The sequence below is a fragment of the Alosa sapidissima genome, chromosome 6 (genome assembly GCF_018492685.1).
Source record: "Alosa sapidissima isolate fAloSap1 chromosome 6, fAloSap1.pri, whole genome shotgun sequence".
NCBI lineage: Eukaryota > Metazoa > Chordata > Actinopteri > Clupeiformes > Clupeidae > Alosa > Alosa sapidissima.
In genome coordinates this window covers 34,416,554-34,435,318 of record NC_055962.1, presented here as the reverse complement: position 1 = coordinate 34,435,318, position 18,765 = coordinate 34,416,554, and the positions used below count along the sequence as shown (strand labels likewise).

General features: G+C 44.5%; 1 long non-coding RNA gene across 1 annotated transcript; it reads right to left on the bottom strand.

The window, feature by feature from the left end:
* Positions 1-1,511: 1,511 nt before the first annotated feature.
* LOC121711645 lies at positions 1,512-2,626 on the bottom strand. The gene is made up of 2 exons (XR_006032397.1): positions 2,492-2,626; positions 1,512-2,374 (listed from the first exon to the last, which is right to left on the bottom strand). It is a non-coding gene; the product is annotated as an uncharacterized LOC121711645 (long non-coding RNA).
* Between the last annotated feature and the right edge of the window lie 16,139 nt (positions 2,627-18,765).

Sequence of the window (18,765 nt, the reverse complement as noted above, 5' to 3'; positions counted from 1 at the left end):
TAAACAATATTCACCCAAAACAATTGCACCCTAGACTAAGGTAGAAGTCAGTTTCTGCTCCTTTACTCACCCCATGCCACCGTCTATCCCTGCCCAGTTGGCAGCATTGTACATTTGGTCCCCCTCAATGTTGACTTCATTGCTATGGCCTTGTTCAACACCACAAGTTTAAATGTGATTGATTCATTGACAAAATATGGCAATATCAGAAAAATATAAATGACAGATGATAATATCAAAAAGCAAAACAACACAGTTTTTTCCCTTAAAGGCCTCAAAATAAGGCCTCAAACTCACTGTGATGCTAGAATCACTTATGATACGGAGAATTAAGTCTCTGGCCCGGAATACTTGATAATGCACTATTTAACGTTGTTATTCGGGTAGGGTCATGACCCATTAAGCCGATTTTTTACTAACTGGGCACAGTCTTTGTACTAAATTTCATTGAATTTTTCATTTCGTCTTCAAGGAGCAAAAATATAAATTTTTTCATGGTGTAGCTTCAAAGTATCAAAGCCTAATACATGAAATTAGAAGATTGTCATGGAGAGATTGTAGAGAAAAAGATTAAGGAGAGATCAGAAGAGTGATCAGAGGTTAAATAAACCATAAAATCAGATATGATTGCATACTGTTTAGAGAGAATTCAGTGAGAGTTTAGAGTGGGGCCAAAGAGACCAGCCATCAGTAAACAAGGAGAGATCTCTTATCAAGTTGGAAAGATACCACAAATCACAGAGTGAGCCAAAAAACGAGCTAGCCGCTAGCAGCAGAGGAAAAATGGGAGGAAAGGGCTGTGAGATAACGTGTTTGTGTGTGTGTGTGTGTGTGTGTGAGAGAGAGAGAGGGCGAAAAAGGCTGTGAGATAACGGGTTGTTTGTTGAGTTAGACACAGTCGGTCTGAGTTCAAGTGAGGACTTTATTTCACAGCCGGAGCACAGGGAGCCATTACTGAGGGCTGACCAGAGTTATAAACTACCCAATACACGTGTGAGGGAAACTGCTTGCCAGTGTGCATAGGATAACTTGCAGGCAAGTTTGTGTGTGTGTGTGTGTACCTGGGTGAGATCCTCTTTCCAAGACATAATTAACAGCGTTATACCATTACTCAGTTCAAACTCAACAACTCGACTTTCCCGGCTCTCAGCTTTCTTTTCCCATTCAACCTCGCTTGGCCTTGTGTCCATGTTTATGTTGGTACAACTCCCTGTTTAAAGTGGCTCTCTCAGTATCTGTACAGCACAGTATCCACTGTGCTTTGAGGTTTATGCACCACTATGCAGTTTGTCAGGGTAGATCGAGCAGTGAGAAGAAACGTCACACATAGACCTGGTTTAATGGTCGCAGTTTGCCTAGAGTGCTAAGCTCTTACAAGCTGTAGTCATACAACCCTTTGGCCCACATGCTTGGCTAGGCTGGATATGGAATGCACGGAGTGCTTTTACTGTCGTTGTAATTTCTGTTTTTCAGATGCAACCTCAAATTCTCATTTCCCCCACCACGGACCATTTGAGAAACATCTTCATTCAGTTTAATGTATAGCAATTCAGCCATTACAGTGACAGTTAACAATTTATCCATGGTGACACAGGCAGACTCAGAATCAGAATTCGAGGTGCTAGCCCACGCAAGGAATTTGGTTCGGCCAATGGTGTCAACCCAGCAGTACATGGTAGAAAATACATTGGGAAATACAGGAGCTGATAAATATCAGTGGTTTAGACTCAATGCCCATCCACACACTTAAAGGTACAGTCAGCGATTGCGCAGGAAGTCGTGTTTATGTTTATGTTAATATTTAAATTTATTAGCAGATGCTTTTGTCCAAAACAACTTATATTTTACTAAAAAAGACTAAACGAAACACACCAGAGAGGGGGCTCACCCCTTCCTTCAGTGTTCCCAGAGAAACTCCAAGCATGGTTTTGTTTTTGTTTGGGGGACACTTTGTTTGTTTTCAGTTTTCGTTGCCAGGGCTACCCACAGAGACTGTTTTTTTTACAGTGTACTCATGGAATGGGAAGCTAGCGGATCGTGAGGAGATAATTGCTGAACGTGAAACAAATTTGTATGGGCTTGAAATCGTGTACAATCGCTGACTGCACCTTTAAATAAACCTACAACACAAACAAATAGATCTTTTTGTTTAGGTAATCAGATGCAGATTTCTAGCTGTCTCTCTCCCAGGCAAGAGAAAGAGGCTGGACGCAGGTGAAAGGATATACGCCAGTCTTTTGCAACAATAGGACTCATAAAGCGTGAAAAGGTCTGGGAAATATGGAGCCGCAGGGGAGAATCAGATGTTTCTTCAGTAGAAATGTTCTTGAGTGCACACACAGTCCACAGTCAGAGATCAAACAGGTGTGTGTAACTGTGAGAGAAAGGGTAGGGGTGGAGTTTGTAATGGGAAGTGTTAATTAATTAATTAATTAATTAATTATTAGTTAATCTAATTTTTATATCTCCTAAGCAGTATAGGTGAAAGTACCTGTGTCAGTAGAAGCAATAGGCTACGTAGGACTTAGTTAATCAAGCTGGAGTTTCCCTCCTCTGTCAGCTGCTGTTTGTCAGTGAAGTTCATGTCAAAGGCAAGTAAAAAATTCCAAGGGACCCGAACAGTGTTGAGACTCTGACCAGAACAAAGTCAGAAAATTCAATAAATTCCAAATCATGAACATATTGATAACCATGGGAAGAATAATACCATATCATATCATAGAGGTAAATATTAAAGTATTCAAGATTAACAAGTTGAACAGAACTATCTCACCTACACAATATGAGTCCACTCAAATGTTTTTCAGATGACTCAGTGACTATGAACTGGGCACTGAATTGAACTAAATGGTTTACAATGGTTTACACTGAATTGTCTGTTGCGTTTGGAATAATTGTGAATCATTTGTGCTCTATTACTGCATTTAACTATGAATTCCTGGAGCACACCCAGACGTGCCAAATTCAAATCCAAATCCGGATGTCTAGGGTTCCATGAATGAACGTGCAGATTCACGGATTAACGAGTGCATTCCCGTAAGGCGAGAGGCCTGTCTGATTCCACAAATAATCAAACACATACAAAACCTCCAACAGACCTCATGCAATAGGAAGTCCGCTGGGTACAGACTTGCTTGTTTTTTTTTTTTTTCCAGTTATACTGACACGACAGCTATGTGAGTTTTGTGAAGACATGTCATGATTAAATCATTTTGTTTGCAATCACTTTGCTGCAGCTTATTGGTGTTATAGAAAGTTCAAATAATTGTCAAAACATTGTCATTGGAACTGTATACATGTATAATAGACTAAATATTCTTGAATGGTTTTTGGACCAAACAACTGACAAAAAAAGTTGTGCGTCCACAGCTGAGATTGATTGTCTGAAGCTGAGCATTTCCTGTGTTCACAGTCCAGTACTCCTGCAGTTCTTTTCACGTGAGGGTGCGGAGCAATCAGAGAGTAAATAAGCCTGTGGTCAGACGGGGCCAAAATGAGGATCAGAGAGGAACGAGAGTCCATATGCGTGAGTTTTGGAATAGGGTGTGTGTGTGTGTGGGGGGGGGGGGGGGGGGGGCTAGGCAGAATTTGATTTGGGAGCCCCCTACCACCTTATCGCCACCAGTAATATTGACTATGCTTGATTCACATCACTGGCAATGCTAGACAGTAATACAGATATATCAGATATTTTATATATTTATAACATATTTATAGTGGATGGAATCCACTATCTTGAAATCTCCTGGCTTCTTCTTCTTCTTCTTATAACCTTTTTTTCTTTTTACCTTTTCAAGAATTAATGCGACTCTAACCGCTTAACGTACAGACTTGTAGAAATAACCGTTTTGTAGGTCTGGAGTTGGACAACAGAGTAACTTTTTCAGATTTTCTTAAAAGTTTATACTTTTTGAGAAATAGGGGATTAAAAATGGTAAAAAGCTAATTTTCCCCCCATAGACTTGAATGGCTGTGATGTCATAATGGCCTAAAGCCAGCTGCGCTTGTTAAGCTCCCAGAGTAGTTCCCGGGCTAATTAGAACACTGGCACAGGTGTCACCTGTGAATTCAACCAAAGATCCTTGATTACTAGCAAGATAGAGCAACGTAATTCGTTACTATGGGAGCAAAACGGACAGTTCCGGTCTGCATAAGTGGGAGTGTCACCCTACGTCACTAAATAAACTTTCTCTCTTATTAAGCAATAACAACAGATAAACATAATTGTGTTCACAGTATTATTGTCCATAATCATGTATGATACCAATGAATCATTCTTAAGGAAATGATATGAATAATTTAATTAGTCATGTGAACCGAGCTAGCTAGCTAGCTAACGCTAGCTTAAAATGCTATACAAGTGGATGGTAGTAGCTATGGCAATACAGCTATGCGCTAACAAGTGACTAGTAGTTGAAGGACTTCGCTTAAACTTAATATACTGTTGCAAATTCGCTTGAGTATAGACTATCCACTTTAACTAATGTCAGTAGTGTTATTCAGCTAGTTGTCATTTCAAAGAAATTACACTTCTCCGTTTAAAATGTTACCTTTAGCTAAGAGGCTAGCTAGCATGCTAACAACCGGACAGTAACTGGCAGCAGCATGGTCTAATATTAAGTTATTTTATTACAAATCCGAACACTAAAAAATTACACTATTAGGCTTGAAATGATCCCAAACACTTACAGATTATGACACAATTTTACAAAAAACCCTCAACAAATCCAGAAAGACAAAATGACCAATTTATTGGTAAAATTCCACAAGTCTCCATTGACATTAGTGCAGCAAGGGCTTACTCTGGTCTGCATAAAGGGGGATTTCCCCCCCTCCCCCTTGCAATAATCGAACGCGGAAATTGTCGAACGTTTGCGCCTCTCGCTCCGCTTGAACCCTCTCTGATTCAACTGTCTCAGCTTCTAATGCATACATTCTGGTGCTCCCTAAAACTACACATCCTGTTTAAGTGTTTCCTGTGTGTCAAAATAAAAGTCACAACCATATCTCATGCTTTGCGCATTATATCTCCAGAACGGTTTGACGTATATGCTTCAAATTTGGTACAAGTGTTTGTATGGACTCAAAGATGAAGTGAGTTGATGTTGGAGGTCAAAGGTCAAATGTCAAGGTCAAAAACACCTTGAGTGTTATATCTCAAGAACGCCTTGACACACAAGGTCTTTTGGCACGAGGGTTTGTATGAACTCAAAGATTAAGTGATTTCATGTTTTTTTTCCAGGAATTTCCCCACCAACTTTAGCAGCTTTCCATCCACTATTGTAATTCCTCTGGCATTACATTCTAGTTTATAATGTTTTTTCATATTCATTGGAGTTCATATATTTTGGAGTTCATAATTACAAGCCTAAAATATTTTGTCAGTTGAATATTTCATATTGATTATTTAAAAAAATGTAACACTTACCTTTAAAGGTGCGATTTGTAGGATTGTTACCCAACGTTCTGCAGGCCAAAATCAAAACACTGGTGAACATTCTCAAGACTACCAGACTCGAGCCTCTTCTGGGTTTCCAGATGTAATGGAGACTTAGCTAACGTTAGTTGACCTGCAGCTGCTTTAACGTTTCTCCAACCATGACCCAGCTACACATTACGGAAACAGTGAAAAATACCTCTCTAACCAACGTAACATATTTAGCTGAAGTTAGCGATGCAGATGAAGTTTAGCCTAGGCTACCTGTTGTGGAGAAATATGGCCAGCTCTGCGTCACACTTGATATTCTTCGTTTGACGAAGACGTCACCATCTCAGGAAGCTCCTCCGATGTCCACTTAATTTGTTTATTGTTTTAATTTTGGAAATTTGCCTGCCTCTCGTAGGCGTTCATGACTACAACTGCCAGCTGTTGACAGTTGGCCTTTGCTAATTTGGCAACCCAAATAGGAGGACGCGCTAGCCCATTATTAATACGCTATTCTAGAATTAATCGTTCAAAACATAAACGAAAATTCTAAGACATTCCGCCCCGTAACTCATTTTTTTTCATGGGTTTTACGGGGTTTTACAGGTTAGAGTAATGTTGTCAAATAAGCCATTACTTCAATTCATCGTGTTTCCTTACTCTCTGACAACATATGGTGATCATTTTTGAAATGGTTCCAGTTTATTTTCCATTATTTCCTACATACTGGACCTTTAATGTCATGATTACATTGTATTGGTGGTGTAATTACACACCTCACATTACACAGCCTTACACCATATGAAGGAGAGTAATTTGTGTCCGTCAAAGTCAAAGTCAAAGTCAGCTTTATTGTCAATTTCTTCACATGTTCCAGACATACAAAGAGATCGAAATTACGTTTCTCACTATCCCACGGTGAAGACAAGACATATTTTACCAATTTAGGTCCACAGACAAACATAACATTCAAGTAAACAAAAAAGTAAGTAAATAAGTAAATAAGAGGGCACATATAATAATGAAAAAATAAGAGCAGCAAAATGTGGTTGAAATTGTGCATAGACAGTCAATAAAAATACTAGTGCAAATTCAGGCCAATAAAAGGCTTGGGTAGTTCTGTTTGACCTAAGTAAGAAGAAAGTGGCATAGTGGTGCAGTTATGTAAGAGCAGCAGAAGTGTTGTGTTTTCAGGACAACAACACCAGTTGTAAAGTGTACAAGTGTACAAGTGTGCAAGTGTGCAAGTGGAGTAGTGCAGGCGGCCATTTTGGGTCCAATGTCCAGGATGTTATGTAGCTGAGGGTGGAGGGGGGAGAGGAGGGAGAGAGTTCAGCATCCTTACGGCTTGGTGTATGAAGCTGTTGGTGAGTCTGGTAGTGCGGGAGCGCAGGCTTCTGTACCTCTTCCCAGAGGGCAGTAGATCAAACAGATTGTGAGCGGGGTGACTTGCATCACTCACAATTTTGGTCGCCTTGCGGGTGAGGTGGGTGGTGTAAATGTCCTTCAGGGAGGGGAGTGAAGCACCAATAATCCTTCCAGCTGTGTTCACTATGCGCTGCAGGGTCCATGGTGGTATTATTAGGTGTGTATAAAGATATGAGTCATGTTGTTTGCTATTACATTATTTAAAATAAATGTTGAAAAAACAAACAACTCGAAGAGAACCGTTCTTGGGTCGCAGAAGATCAGGGGCGTCAGACGGGGGGTAAGACCACTACTGATTATAGGGGCCCAAGGGGAGAGAAGGCCCTTGAAAAGTCTGGAATATATATATATATATTTTTATTTTTTATTTTTATAGGACAGTGGAGAATGACAGGAAGCGAGTGGGAGAGAGATTCGGGGTGGGATCCGGAAAGGACCACGGGGCGGGAATCGAACCCGGGTCGCTGGCGTACGGTGCAGGTGCCCCAGCCAGTTGCGCCACGGCTGGGGCCAAGTCTGGAATATATTTTATTTGATCTGGGCTGAGGAACATGGGGGCCCATCAGGACTGCCTATGCGGGGGCTCAGGGTTTTGTGCCACGCCCCTGCAGAAGAGTGTAATGCAACGTTCAATTCTGGTGAGCACTGCACAAATGACAAGCAAACACGACAAGGCTATTTTTAGATGTAAAAGTTTGCGTAGTTGCGTAGCCTCTTACTCATGTCATTAAAAACCAAGGTGAATTAACTTCATTTCATTACTTAGTTCAGAGACTCTGACTTGAGAGATACAAGTCAGCAGATCAGCTATTATTATTTGTTGACATCAAACCTGAAGAGGAACACAACAAGTTTACCCAACTGCTGTTCCCGCAGTTTACTAGCATGGAGTTTTTCCGTTCTCATTGCACACTACATTACACAGTATTTTACACAAATAAATGTGGCAAATGTCATAGCGACATAGCAAACATAGCAAAAGATGAGGATTGGACTGGACACTATTGTTTCTATGACTGATTTAATGAGACTCAAATAAGACTTAACTGGGAAATATGACTGGTAGTACGACTTATGAGTACAACTGGACCACAGCATTAGTCACCCAGTAGCGCTCATCAGGTGTCCACCAGCTGATTTTATGAGGGATCATTAATTAGTGTTGTGTGCTTAGGCAGCTCTTGATAGATACCCAATTGACAGAAGCTTAGTGAGAAGGAGATTTCCAAATTGGCTCATTCAAACCAGGAACTTGGCTAATCATTTTATCCTTCCCCTACAACAAATCAACTTCCCTGGGTCAGTGGTGAAAGAAAGTTCTGACAGCGGCAATTTTAAGTACCAACCTTAACAACCAATGTGTGACACACATTAAGAGTTGTCTACACCTGACACAAATCTCTGAATCAAAGTGTCATGAGCTCTCTCTCTGCCTGGTAACACAGGCTGATTGAATCCCATTCTGTGCCACTTGGCTGCCTGCTCTCTCTCTACTGTCTGATCACCTCCACCTGTTCCTACTCTGCTCCACTCTGCTCTGCCTCACCCTCGTTAACCTACCAGCTGCACTGCATTCACCACTCATCATGCCCTGTATATAAAGCCTTGTTTTTTCAGTCCACACTTGTCAGACCGTCTGCAAACCAGCACCAGTTACCTGCCTGTCTTGGAAAACGCCTCTGACTCTTTACCTGTGAACCCGGACCCGCTCGACTACTTCTTTGATCTCCAGCCCCGGTAATCTTGACCTGCCTTCCGTCTCTCTTCTACGAATACCGCCTAGCCCTTGACTGTACCGCTGCTCCGTTTCAATTGCTGTGGTGTGTGTGTTTCCCCCAGGGCTTCCCGGATCATCCAGCTCCTGCCATCGCTGCTCGGCTATTGGGGGAACACACACACCCGCAGACTCTTGGAACTCTTGGAACTCCCGGAACCCCCGTAACCCCCAACCCTTAAATAAACCTTCTAACGTGACGCTTCTGTGGTCCTCGTCCTGTTTGGTGTCTGACAGTACGGTCTGACCAAACATGGACCCAGCGCACGGCCAAACCCGCATGGAAACCGACGAACCACCCACCGTCATGCAACGCCTGGAAGACACAGAGAGAGAGGTAAACCGCAACACTGGTGACATTGCCTAACTATTTCAAGCCGGCTACCAACAGCGTCAGCAGTTCCAACAGCAACAGCAACAGCTTCAGCAACAACAACTTGCAATGATCATTCAACTTCTCACCAACCTTTCTCCTCTGTCTTCTCCCACCGGCCCAGCCCCAGCCAGCCTGCTCACCGGCCCAGCCCCAGCCAGCCTGCTCACCGGCCCAGCCCCAGCCAGCCTGCTCACCGGCCCAGCCCCAGCCTGCCTGCTCACCGGCCCAGCCCCAGCCTGCCTGCTCACCGGCCCAGCTCCAGCCAGTCTGCCCACCAGCCCAGCTCCCGAGTCTTCTGCCCAGGCCACTGCCGCCGCAGCTTCCGGAGCCCCAGAACCCAAGATCGGCAATCCAGAGTGGTTCGGCGGCGACCCAACCCAGGTACGGGCGTTCCTGACGAGCTGTCGTGTCCAGTTTACCCTGCAACCCAGGACCTTTGCCACTGAAGGGGCGAGGGTCGGTTACGTGATCACTCACCTGACGGGCCGAGCTCGACTCTGGGCAGCGACGGAGTTCGAGCGCCAGACCCCAGCATGTGCGACCTTCAACCTATTCGCAGAGGAGATGCTCAAGGTCTTCAATTTGGAATCCACAACAGCCGAGGCATCGCGGACCCTGATGAGTATTCGCCAAGGCAGAAGGACTGTTGCGGATTACGCCATCGACTTTCGAACCGTGGCAAGTCGGAGCTCCTGGAACATGGAAGCATTGGTGGATGCCTTCCTCCACAGCCTGGCGGACTACATAAAGGACGAGCTGGTTTCCCATGATCAACCGCCCTCTCTTGATGAAGCCATTTCTCTGGCTGTCCGCATCGACCGCAGGATCCAGGCCCGCCGTCGTGAGGGGGCACCAGAGTCCGTCCACCAGCACACGGAGCGTCCCAACTGCCCTTCTGTCCTCACCTGCCACACCATTTAGCCAGCCGGACCAGTCTGAACCGATGGAGATCGGCCGCGCCTCCCTAACCCCTGCAGAGCGCCAGCGACGCATCACCTCCAACTTGTGCCTGTACTGCGGTGGTGATGGTCATCGAGTCGCCACCTGTCCGGCAAAAGCCGGAGCTCACCAGATGTAGGAGGAATCCGGATGAGCTCAATGAACTTTCAGCCCTCCATCAGCCGTAAACCCCTCATCCAAGTCTGTCTCCACCTGTCTGATACCACCCACACTCTGGCAGCCCTGGTGGACTTTGGCGCAGAAGTAAACATTATTGACACAAAACTTGCTCGTCAGCTGGGCTTGGAAAGCCACCGCTTGTCCACTCCTGTTCCAGCCTGGGCCCTGGACGGTCACGTACTTGGCACAGTTACCAGCATCACAGCCCCTATCTCAATGATGGTGTCAGGAAACCACCAAGAGACCATCCGCTTCCACCTGCTCAGCTCTCCAGGCCAACCCCTAATCCTGGGCAACCCTTGGCTCCGTCTCCACAATCCTCACCTCGATTGGGACTCCGGAACTGTGAAAGAGTGGGGAAATGACTGCCACCTGACCTGTTTGCGTGCTGCCTCGCTGCCCCCCAGCTCAGTACCCCCCAGCACTGCCCCCGACATTTCTAATGTCCCTGAATGTTACCATGGCCTCAGAGGTGTTCAACAAGGCCAAAGCCACATCTCTGCCCCCACACCGTCCGTACGACTGTGCCATTGATCTCCTCCCTGGGACTGCTCCACCCAAAGGTCACCTCTACTCACTATCTCCTCCTGAAAGAAAAGCTATGGAGGATTACATCAGGGACTCCCTGGCAGCTGGACTCATCCGCCCGTCTTCTTCCCCTGCTGGTGCCGGGTTCTTCTTTGTGGGAAAGAGACGGCTCTCTTCGCCCCTGCATTGATTATCGAGGTCTGAATGATGACACAGTGAAGAACCGGTACCCTCTGCCTTTACTCACCTCTGCTTTTGAGTTGCTCCAGGGATCCACAATTTTCACCAAACTGGACCTTAGAAATGCTTAACACCTAGTGCTAGTAAGGGAGGGTGACGAGTGGAAAACTGCATTCAACATCCACACCGGCCATTACGAGTACCTAGTAATGCCATTCGACCTCACCAACGCCCCAGCGGTATTCCAGGCTCTGGTGAATGATGTGTTGCGGGACATGCTGAATAAATTCGTCTTCGTGTACCTGGACGACATCTTGATCTTCTCCAGAACTCTGTCCGAACACACCCGTCACGTCCAGCTGGTTCTTCGACGGCTCCTGGAGAACTCTCTATATGTAAAAGCGGAGAAATGCGAGTTCCATGCTCAGACTGTGTCATTCCTGGGATACATCGTCGCTGAAGGCAATATTCAGATGGACCCCGCAAAGGTCTCGGCAGTTACCTCCTGGCCAGTTCAGGAGAATAGGAAGAAGTTGCAGCTATTCCTCGGTTTTGCGAATTTATACAGGAGATTCATCCGGAACTACAACTCTGTCGTCGCTCCCCTCACAGCTCTGACCAGCATCAAACACCTCTTTTTCTGGACCCCAGAGGCCAGCACAGCCTTTCATACCCTCAAGGCCTGGTTCACCACTGCCCCCATCCTCCAGACGGGCAGAGGAGGACAACAAGTTGCACCCCTGTGCATTTTTCTCTCGCCGGCTTTCACCTGCAGAGCGCAATTATGATGTTGGAAACCGTGAGCTGTTGGCTGTCAAGCTTGCCCTGGAAGAGTGGCGTCACTGGCTGGAGGGGTCCACAGTTCCGCTTCTGGTCTGGACCGATCACAAAAACCTCGAATACATCCGCAATGTCAAACGTCTTAACCCCAGACAGTCCCGCTTGGACTTGTTTTTCACCAGATTCAACTTCACCCTGTCATACCACCCAGGTTCTCGGAACACCAAGCCGGACGCTCTCTCCCGTCAGTTTCAGAAAGATGACGCTCCTTCCCAGGACCTGCATCAATTCTGCCCGATCCCTGCATCGTAGCTGCCCTGACCTGGGATATTGAGGAAGAGGTTCAAGAGACCCTCTGTGACCATCCCAGTCCCAGTGCATGCCCAGACGGTCGTCTCTTCGTCCCAGAGAATTTGAGGTCCCAGGTCATACAGTGGGGACACAACTTCCGCCTTGCCTGCCACCCAGGCTCCACCCGCACCTGCCATCTTCTTGCCCAGCGCTTCTGGTGGTCCTCTTTGAGAAGGGATGTCCGAGAATTCGTCCGTGCCTGCCCCACCTGCAATCAGAACAAGTCCTCCACTCGGTCCCCTGCTGGTTTACTCCAGCCCTTGCCTGTGCCCTCACGACCCTGGTCCCACATCTCCTTGGACTTTGTAACTGGCCTCCCACCATCAGGTGGAATGACTGTCATTCTCACTGTGGTTGACCGGTTCAGAAAGATGGCACACTTCATTCCCCTCCGCCCTCCCGACGTGGTGTTGCTCTTGGGGACTTCTGGGGCCGTCCCTTGGGGGGATGGGTTTCTGTCATGAGCTCTCTCTCTGCCTGGTAACACAGGCTGATTGAATCCCATTCTGTGCCACTTGGCTGCCTGCTCTCTCTCTACTGTCTGATCACCTCCACCTGTTCCTACTCTGCTCCACTCTACTCTCTGCTCTGCCTCACCCTCGTTAACCTACCAGCTGCACTGCATTCACCACTCATCATGCCCTGTATATAAAGCCTTGTTTTTCAGTCCACACTTGTCAGACTGTCTGCAAACCAGTATATTGAGTCATGTGCATTAGAAGAACATTACATGCAGTTCTATAAAAAGACAAGAGCGAATCCACAAACTGCTTTCATTAGCCAACAGTTTTTCTACAATCAGCTTGCCCTGGATACTGTTCATAACATTTTGATGGCTTTTTGATTTCCCCTCCAAAAACATTTGTGGAGACTTCAAGATGTTCAGCCATGTGTGTTCTGTCATCATTAGAAACAGATCGAAGAGCAGACAGAGGTCTCTGTAGCAGAACACACAGAGAGGGAGAGAGAGGAGAGAGAGAGAGCGAAAGAGAGAGAGTAGAGGCAAAAATGCACACACAAAATCACGAATGTACACACAAACAAATTGGTTGGACCACCAACGGAATGATTACACAAGGCACCTTTACGGTGCCATTTGTCTACTCTAGCCAATCAGAATCAACAAACCAACAGAGCCATTATGACGTCATGCATCTCTCTGACTTCCTGGGAAATCAGACTCCGGAATGGAACTGTGAGGTGTCATGTGACGGGTCCCATTCTATGGACATAAATCTTTCTCAGGACCGAGGCAAGAACGTTAATTCCGAGTGCCACTGACAGGGAAGGGGAAACCTGATAATCCGCTCTATATTTTGGGGGCCGGGAGAGTGTATTAGGGATATGAAAACACACACAGCATGAGTCAGATCACCTCTACAAACACAATCCAATCCTTCAGGAGTTTCGTAAGGGTCACATTCTCTATGGTATTACAGAAAAAAAACTTTCCTCTTATTTGATTCCAGACATCCGGCCATTTAAGGTGAACTCCTTTCACATGACCTGAAGTATGGCATCATGACCAGCAGGAGATGAGAAAGAGATGAAGGAGAGGGAGAGGGAGAGAGAGAGAGAGAGAGGAAAAAAGTGAAAGAAAAAACAAAGAATGAAAAAGGGAAATATTCTGATGAAAAGAAGGGAGATGAGGGATAAGTAAAAGAGGGAGAGCTAGAGATGGGGAGGGATCTATCCTCTATGGGTGTGGGTGATATGTGAGTTGTGACGGGCCGTGATGGTCCTACTCTGGTGAGGAGATAAGTAAGATGTCTAAGGGAGTGTGATGGATGTCCCCCCCCCCCCCTCTAAACACACACACACACACACACATCGCCTACACCGCTGCCAGAAAACCCCCACCACAGCCTTAACACACATAAACTTCTTATTACCCCCCCCCCCCCCCCCACCCACACACACACACACACACACACCAGGCCAACATCCAGAATGGTTAAAGAACCACCACTTAACCAGAATTTAACAAATGACTTCCATGCTCCATTGCTGCCAGGCCAGAAATGCTTTCTTTTGCAGCGCAAAGTCAGGGAGCGTGACTGAAATCCAAACCCAACTTTACATATGTGGGAAACCCTCGGTCCTCCTAAACCTGTAATGGCTTTTATAAGGTGTAGCATCCCCCAAACTGGCTGTTGGAAATAGTCTTTGCTGGCTTTGTGCTTGCCAGGGTGATTGTCTTCCTATGCTGTCTCTGTTTTTTTCTCCTGCAAGTGTGTAAGTGTGTGTGTATAAGAAAGAAAGACAGAGAGCTAAGGCAAATGAGAGAAAGTGAAGTGAGTGAAGGTGTGTGTGTGTGTGTGACATTCAGTGGTGGAATGTAACAAAGTACAAATACTTTGTTACTGTACTTAAGTAAATTTTCCACATATTTGTACTTTACTTAAGTAGAATCTATAGTGCATACTTTTACTTTGTTACATTTTGCAGCAATTATCTGTACTTCTACTCTGCTACATTTCTACAACAGCATCGTTCCTTTTTACGTAACATTTTATGATCAGTTTTTTTTTTCTCTTTGACAAACACGTTTGTTTTACCAGGGGGCTGGGTTGCTACCAAAGATAGAGCGCTACGTGCCCTGCTTCTAAATCTTTGAAAGTCTAGTCTAGTCTAGACCAGGCAAAGCGTGACCTTGTAGACATCTGAATTCGGTAGGCTATATTCACCTGGTGAATTTCACCAGACCCATGGCTACACTGGACATGCAACTGTTCTGTGCCCTAAGCATATGCTTGCCTTTCTCTGTCTATTATCTGCAGCGTTAGGGCCTCCTCTCCAATGAGATTGCTAGTCAGCGGAGCAGCGAAGTTACAGGCTATGCTCATGCTTCTGTCACATCTGATCATTTGCGGCACAAATTAATGGTAGACTATTATAGAAGCGCTGTCCGAAAAAAACTAAACATGTTCCAGATTAAAATATTTCTTAATTGTGTGATCAAATAAAGAGGCATAGCCTACAAATTGGGGGGTAGTAATGTGAGCGCTCATTCAATGTCTATGCTCGTCAAGTGAAACTTAACCTTATCATAAAGACACCTTTCTCAACAACTTTTCTGTTCAATCTGGACCAGCAGAATTGGCATTACGATCCACCGGACGTTTGTCTCGTCTACCCCGTTAAACTTCAGGCTCACGTGTTTTGCTGAATGATATTTAACTCAGCAGATCACCCTAGTAGATAACCAGAATTAGGCCTAGTCCACACGTACCAAACCGATCTTTTTTTCCTCCGTCTTCCCTGGAACCGTATCAAGAATATTTGCGTCCAAACGGATCCATCTCAACACGACTCAACACGTTACTTCATACCCCAGGCCTATAGGTGGCACTGTTTCTTTACAGAAATTGACCAAAACTTGTGTTTTACAAACAGACAGAATAGGCTATGACGAAATGGCTAGTGCAAGGAAACCAGAATTGTTTGTGTGGACTGATGGTGAACTGTCAACTGTAGCCAACTGTAAAACTAATAAACTTTATTTTACGGTTTGTGAAGGGTGCAGTCCCGTCCTTTATTTGGCTTACGCAGGTAGGCCTACTAATCACCTTTACTTTCTTTGGTTGTAGGATAGTCCGTGATTTACATTAGTTTGGGCTATCACCGCAATTAGGCTACTAAACGTAAGGCTTACCCAAGTTCTAGGCTATTCTGTCGCCACATTTATAATATTGCTATAAAACCTTCGTTAGTAGGCTAACAGTCAATACGTTTGCCTGTATCAAATCGCGCATTTGCATTCAGTGTGCTACCATCGGCTTAACGTGAGTTCTAAGCGTCTTTGTATGCTTACAGTATATCTGATTTCACTCGACTGTGAATGCATGTATATATGTTGTAAGACATGTAAAATAAATGAATGACACTGGCACTATACGCACAAATTAATGTAGCCTAAACTTACACCGCACTTTCCTAATAACTTAAGTTCTCTCGCGTCACTGACAGTAGCTAGAATGCATAAAAAAACACCAGGAAAAACAGTGTTCAGTCCACCAAGTCATAAGCTATCGGCGCTGCGCAGCACCAGTTGTGATATTTATCTTACGGAGTGTAATCGTAGGTAATGTCATGTATGAAAACTAGTATTGTTAGGCAATACTGTAAGTGCAAGTCCAGGGCAGCTGAGGTGTGGCGATGACATCATCGATACGCAAGCAGGATGTGCGGTTTCGCTGTCTAAACAAACTCAAATGGGCTACGGTTTCAGATTTCTCCACTCTGGGACCAGGTTTCAGAAAAGTGCGGTTTCGGGCAGTGCGTTTACAGGATTCGTTTGGACGCTCGGCCAAGACGAAGCAAAACCTCTGCGTTTAACCTAAAAAGCGTCTCCGTGTGGACAGGCCCTTAGTCTCAAGAATGGTAAGTCAGAATGTAAACTGGGCCACGGATGGTAAGCACAATTACATCAGCTTAAAACTATCTAGCCTAGTATAACCTAAAACTAGCTTTATTAAAATGCCACAGCTCATAGGCTACTGATTTTTTTTATTATTATTACAATAGGCCTATAGATATTAAGATAATAAATCATTATGCAAGTACTTTTATTTTTAATACTTAAAGTACATTTAAAAGCAGGTACTTTTTACTTTTACTAAAGTAAATATTTCTTTGCTTATTTGTACTTTTACTTAAGTACTGAGTTTCAGTACTTCCTCCACCACTGGTGACATTAGTGTATGGAGTGTGTGCCAGGTTTTGTGTAAGGCCGTCACTATGCGAAACATGATATTAAAATTCATACTTGTGATCCTCCTTACAAGCACTTGTTCATGTGCATGCACATGCACGCACACACTCACACACACACATAGAAATACACACACTTTCCTTAATAACAAACATATGTTGTGACATGACAGAGAAGTGTTTCCGCTGTGTTTGCAGGCTGCCGGGAGGCAAATTAATGATTCTTTGGATTCCTGAGTCCTTCACACTGCATCTTTATACACATCTGGTCAAATTTGATTCATGCTGACAACTGACAATGTGCAGAGATTTTGCCCAAAATGTAGAATTTTCATCTTTTGAGCTAAACTATGTGATTCGTATCTCAGATCACTTTAATCATCTTAATACTATAATATCCAGCTTAAAAGATGTATGAGAATCAATCTCTTACAAAAAACTTTCCTATAGGTGCTGTGGTATTTTTGCCTTTGTTAAAGCAGGGGTGATCAAACTACGGCCCGCCACGCACTTTAATCCGGCCTGACGTTCCATTCATTCAAAGCAAGAAAGCAGCAATTTCACAATGTCACATTTGACAGTTATTGAGTGTGAGAATGGAGTAAAGGGTGATGGGTCAATGTTTAATTTTATCATGTGACATACTGTGTGCACAAGCTTCTTTAACTGAACTTGACCTGGTCTCCAGCCTCATGTCTAAGGGGGGAATTACATAAGGCATAAACACATTCTCCTCTGATCTCAGGTGATGATGAGAACATTTCTCTGGATTCACCTTCATGTGAAATTTCCAAACTTGTTGAAAATTCCTCCAGAAATACCCAAGTGGCTCAGGCCTCGTCGGTGCTGTTGCACTTACAACAACATCACACCCAGGGCATGTAAATAGGCCCTTTCAACCCAGCTCCATTATTTCAGTACAGAGCTATTTTCCTTCAGCCGGGGAATGTGCACACGAGTTCCCCAGTGAAATGCACATTTGGCTGCAGTGGCTGAACTCTGCATCAGAAGACCTGACATTTTGCAATCAGGAAACATGATCCCATTTCTCACTCTGTCTTTTGGAAAAATAATCCTCTCCAACGTTGTGAGGAAGACAGCGCACACGGTTGCAGGACTGCTGTTGTCATCAGGGTTTCAAAGTTTTGTGTCTGTAAGGAATTTTCTGTGTGTGCATTCAAGTTTTCAAGCACTGACTCAAGTCAACAGAAAACATAATCTGTTTAGGTTAATTATTCTTTTAGCAGACACCTACACATAAGGGATGTGGAGTGCTGATGTAAGTTTTTATTTGAAGGTTTGGTCCCTAGCATTAAAACTACGGGAGACCGGCTGATAAAATGAGCTCTTTGGGGGGCGCTGTGACACAACTGGTTACAGTGCCGGTACCATAATCAGGTCCACATGCCTACGGGAACCCAGGTTAGAGATTTCCCAATCCCACCCCATCTCTCTCTCCCACTCTCTCTTCATGTTACCCTCTCCACTGTCTTGTCAGATTAAAGGCATAAAAAGGCCCCCAAAAATATTTAAAAGGTCAGTAATGCTTCAGCGAATGATAGCTAATTTCATCACCAGCAACAGTATTTTAAACTAGTTAGAAATTGATATTTGGGCAGAACAGTAAATTGGCTATGAAAGGACAAATAAAAGGATTAAAGATACAAAATAACCGCCACAGATGTAGATACTATTTCACACACTGTGTTTCAGAGACACAGCTTCTGGTGCTGAGCGATGTATCCACAACAGCAAAAGGAGTAAACTTTGGAGACATCTTTGCGCATGACTGTATGACCGTATGACTGTATCCTCAGAAATATACTCAGGCTTTAAAGTAACAAAATGTAGGAATTCCCTTTTTCGTCAATTTTCAATGTACAAGGTACCCATTTAGCGTTAATGGGGTGTCCAATCAGTCTAAAATAAACAACAAGGGTTCCTGCCCAAGACAACAGCATTAATGTACATTCCTATTCCATTCTCCTTATGTTAGTCAGTGTGCGTCAAAATGAGTTTGCAGATGTTATTTTAAGGTAAAACATTACATTGTGTTACTTTAAATGTAATCTCTGTAAAAAATTATCTTCA